This window comes from Schistocerca serialis, unplaced genomic scaffold (assembly GCF_023864345.2).
Source record: "Schistocerca serialis cubense isolate TAMUIC-IGC-003099 unplaced genomic scaffold, iqSchSeri2.2 HiC_scaffold_950, whole genome shotgun sequence".
Lineage (NCBI taxonomy): Eukaryota > Metazoa > Arthropoda > Insecta > Orthoptera > Acrididae > Schistocerca > Schistocerca serialis.
The window spans coordinates 2,501-7,500 of NW_026048574.1; the positions used below are offsets into that span (position 1 = coordinate 2,501).

At 52.2% G+C, this 5,000-nt stretch overlaps 1 non-coding gene across 1 annotated transcript in view; it reads left to right on the forward strand.

The window, feature by feature from the left end:
- Positions 1-3,998: 3,998 nt before the first annotated feature.
- Positions 3,999-5,000, forward strand: part of LOC126453612 (small subunit ribosomal RNA) — a 1,910-nt gene continuing 908 nt past the window's right edge. Inside the window, exon 1 of the ribosomal RNA XR_007584920.1 lies at positions 3,999-5,000. This exon is cut by the window's right edge and continues 908 nt beyond it. This is a non-coding gene — a ribosomal RNA (small subunit ribosomal RNA).

Genomic DNA, 5,000 nt, shown 5'->3' on the forward strand with positions numbered 1-5,000 from the left:
TCGGTATTGACGACTAGACTCATTGCTTATAATCATTTGCCATACACCGGTGGAAGCTGCCGAGACGAGTAGCTACATAGCGCGCTCGCCGTGTCACTAATGTACAGAGATACAACAGTTTCGACGGGAACCACATTAAACGTATACACGGCGCTGATTAGTAATAGATAGAGCCATCAGAATACAGATAATATATACAACTGTCCGTATACATGCTGAAAGACTCTGCTCACAATCACAACCACACGTCAGCCACACACTCTTATCACGCACTACTCTCTGCCTGTAACACGCACACAGACAATATGTAAGCACCAGCATGCAACAACACCCAGTGCATCCTCTCCGCCACATTAGACAATCCACACTGTCATAACCAGACTGGGAGGTCCACACAGAAAACAGAATATCCCACCCACCCGACAACCACCATTGCTCAGCCAAGCCACCCAACACCCACACATGTCCTACACAGGGGTGCACCCAACATCACAATACTGCCTCCTCTCACAGCACACAAACAATGGCAGGAATGAAAGACACAGGTCTGCCACAAGCATGGAATGAGAGCGCCGCCTGTCATGAGCCAAAGGTACATCCTGACGTGGCAAATCAGATGATACCGCAGGCATCCACGTACTATAATCACAATCAACAAACCGGCCGCCGCCCCCCCCCCCCCCCCATTAAACCTTTCCTTACAACAATGTGTACCTTAACCTAACCTATGTCGTACCTTAACCTAACCTATGTCGTACCTTAACCTACCTATGTCGTACCTTAACCTAACCTATGTCGTACCTTAACCTAACCTATGTCGTACCTTAACCTAACCTATGTCGTACCTTAACCTAACCTATGTCGTACCTTAACCTAACCTATGTCGTACCTTAACCTAACCTATGTCGTACCTTAACCTAACCTATGTCGTACCTTAACCTAACCTATGTCGTACCTTAACCTAACCTATGTCGTACCTTAACCTAACCTATGTCGTGCCTTAACCTAACCTATGTCGTGCCTTAACCTAACCTATGTCGTGCCTTAACCTAACCTATGTCGTGCCTTAACCTAACCTATGTCGTGCCTTAACCTAACCTATGTCGTGCCTTAACCTAACCTATGTCGTGCCTTAACCTAACCTATGTCGTGCCTTAACCTAACCTATGTCGTGCCTTAACCTAACCTATGTCGTGCCTTAACCTAACCTATGTCGTGCCTTAACCTAACCTATGTCGTGCCTTAACCTAACCTATGTCGTGCCTTAACCTAACCTATGTCGTGCCTTAACCTAACCTATGTCGTGCCTTAACCTAACCTATGTCGTGCCTTAACCTAACCTATGTCGTGCCTTAACCTAACCTATGTCGTGCCTTAACCTAACCTATGTCGTGCCTTAACCTAACCTATGTCGTGCCTTAACCTAACCTATGTCGTGCCTTAACCTAACCTATGTCGTGCCTTAACCTAACCTATGTCGTGCCTTAACCTAACCTATGTCGTGCCTTAACCTAACCTATGTCGTGCCTTAACCTAACCTATGTCGTGCCTTAACCTAACCTATGTCGTGCCTTAACCTAACCTATGTCGTGCCTTAACCTAACCTATGTCGTGTTTTAACCTAACCTATATTGCGCCTTAATGTAACCTATATTGCGCCTTAATGTAACCTATATTGCGCCTTAATGTAACCTATATTGCGCCTTAACGTAACCTATATTGCGCCTTAACGTAACCTATATTGCGCCTTAACGTAACCTATATTGCGCCTTAACGTAACCTATATTGCGCCTTAACGTAACCTATATTGCGCCTTAACGTAACCTATATTGCGCCTTAACGTAACCTATATTGCGCCTTAACGTAACCTATATTGCGCCTTAACGTAACCTATATTGCGCCTTAACGTAACCTATATTGCGCCTTAACGTAAACCTATATTGCGCCTTAACGTAACCTATATTGCGCCTTAACGTAACCTATATTGCGCCTTAACGTAACCTATATTGCGCCTTAACGTAACCTATATTGCGCCTTAACGTAACCCACATTGCCCCTTAACGTAACCCACATTGCCCCTTAACGTAACCCATATTGTGCTGTAACCCAACACACGTTGGGCCTTAACCCAACACACGTTGGGCCTTAACCCAACACACGTTGGGCCTTAACCCAACACACGTTGGGCCTTAACCCAACACACGTTGGGCCTTAACCCAACACACGTTGGGCCTTAACCCAACACACGTTGGGCCTTAACCCAACACACGTTGGGCCTTAACCCAACACACGTTGGGCCTTAACCTGCTCTGTAATTGTCATACGACGCGTTAAATTAGTGTAGTGTTGCCTAACTGCAACCCCCGCAATATAGTTTGCTACTCGCACTGCCCGGTCCCCAGTGTATCGCTTCATGTTAAACACCTTGCAGCGATACACTGTAATGTGGATGGCAGCAGGACGTACATGCTCAATGCCCTTCGCAGTTGTTCATTGGCATTCGCATGGCGAAGCACTGCGCCTACGCTGTGGTACGGCCTGTGTCAACTGTCCGCTGATGTTGTACCTCCAAATCACACACTGTACTGCACATTGGTCCTCATGTACTGAATGATACATCGTGGTACATGTGACCGTACAACGACTGCGCCAACAACGGCGAACCATGCGGTCCAAATGTTGTGCACGCAGCTACGTGTCGTCTCCCTATAAGAGCTGGAGTGCAGTGTGGTATGCCCTGGATGGCGATCAGCATGAGCCGTCTGTTGATGTAGTGGCGCGTGTTGTCAGACGTTGTCGTCTCTTCTCACACACCGTGATAGCATGGTGCACTGCGTTCCACATCTGCGACATGCGACAGAGGCCGGTTGACAGTCGTTTGCGCAATGGACATCGCATACGTACGGGGGCCACCTTCCACGTGTTTGCGAAGCGTGCACATGTTGTTGCGTGTATGTGGGCAGACATAGTGTGTCGTGACACCTGACACAGGCATGCAACAATCGTTGAATTTGCAAATGGCGATGGACGCCTACGTTTGCTGGTGACGTTACGCAAATGAACAACTGGTAAACCGTTGTGGTGCGGTTGTTCTCGCTAGAGGTGAATCAGTGATGGCGACGATCGGTTGAGCTACAACCGGTTGTTTCAGCGATACCCACCATGCCCACGAACGTGAATGGCATGTGGGTGTGAAGCGATACGCGGCGGTGGCTGGGTGGGACCGGCCCCGGCCGGTGAGGGGGGGCCGCCCGGCGTGCTGGCCGCGCGGTGCGTGGGCGCACGCGCTACAGCCGGCTGGTGGGGGCGGCCACTGGCAGGCGCGCCGGCCGACGGAGGCGGCAGGCGGCGCAGCTGCGCGCCGGCGCACCCTGCACGCGGCGCCGTGCGGCCAAAGTAGGTCCTCGCGGGCCCGGTGCGAAGCGCGGTGGACATCTGCAGTGTGCTGGTCCGATTGAGGACTGTGTGCGCTGAGGATGCGCCGCCGCCCGGCGCTCGGCGCCGCGACGCCGTCTGCTGCTCGGTCGCCTCTGCGGTTTCTCGCAGGTGGTTTGTATCGCAGCTGTGCGGACGTGTTGGCGCGTGCGCTGTGCTGGGAGAGTTCGCTTCGGCACCCAAGTGGGGCTTTTGTCCTTCTGTGGCGCTGGCGTTGGAGCTGCCGGTCACCGTAGGTGGCGCGTGTTGTCTCCCGCCGGCAATGCCACGACAGCACGCTCCCGGGCCTCTGTCGGCAGCGGCAAGCTCAGTTGGGAGCACGGGTGGTCGCACCTAAAGCGTCTACTCGCCAAACTCCGGGCGATTGCGCCTCTCTCGAACCCGACCAAGTACTTAGGACGGCGCTGCGCGCCGCCGGGACCTGAGAGGGTTTCGAGGTGTATGGTGCAGGGGAGCGCAGCCTCCTCCTGTTTGCAGAATAATTGAGCGGACGCTTGCGTGTTCGCGCGGGCCCCCGGGACACACTCCCGGGCGGCCGGCTGCTCAGCTCTAGTTGACGCAGCTCCCTGGTTGATCCTGCCAGTAGTCATATGCTTGTCTCAAAGATTAAGCCATGCATGTCTCAGTACAAGCCGCATTAAGGTGAAACCGCGAATGGCTCATTAAATCAGTTATGGTTCCTTAGATCGTACCCACGTTACTTGGATAACTGTGGTAATTCTAGAGCTAATACATGCAAACAGAGTCCCGACCAGAGATGGAAGGGACGCTTTTATTAGATCAAAACCAATCGGTCGGCTCGTCCGGTCCGTTTGCCTTGGTGACTCTGAATAACTTTGGGCTGATCGCACGGTCCTCGTACCGGCGACGCATCTTTCAAATGTCTGCCTTATCAACTGTCGATGGTAGGTTCTGCGCCTACCATGGTTGTAACGGGTAACGGGGAATCAGGGTTCGATTCCGGAGAGGGAGCCTGAGAAACGGCTACCACATCCAAGGAAGGCAGCAGGCGCGCAAATTACCCACTCCCGGCACGGGGAGGTAGTGACGAAAAATAACGATACGGGACTCATCCGAGGCCCCGTAATCGGAATGAGTACACTTTAAATCCTTTAACGAGTATCTATTGGAGGGCAAGTCTGGTGCCAGCAGCCGCGGTAATTCCAGCTCCAATAGCGTATATTAAAGTTGTTGCGGTTAAAAAGCTCGTAGTTGGATTTGTGTCCCACGCTGTTGGTTCACCGCCCGTCGGTGTTTAACTGGCATGTATCGTGGGACGTCCTGCCGGTGGGGCGAGCCGAAGGCGTGCGACGCGCCTCGTGCGTGCTCGTGCGTCCCGAGGCGGACCCCGTTGCAATCCTACCAGGGTGCTCTTGAGTGAGTGTCTCGGTGGGCCGGCACGTTTACTTTGAACAAATTAGAGTGCTTAAAGCAGGCAAGCCCGCCTGAATACTGTGTGCATGGAATAATGGAATAGGACCTCGGTTCTATTTTGTTGGTTTTCGGAACCCGAGGTAATGATTAATAGGGACAGGCGGGGGCATTCGTATTGCGACGTTAGAGGT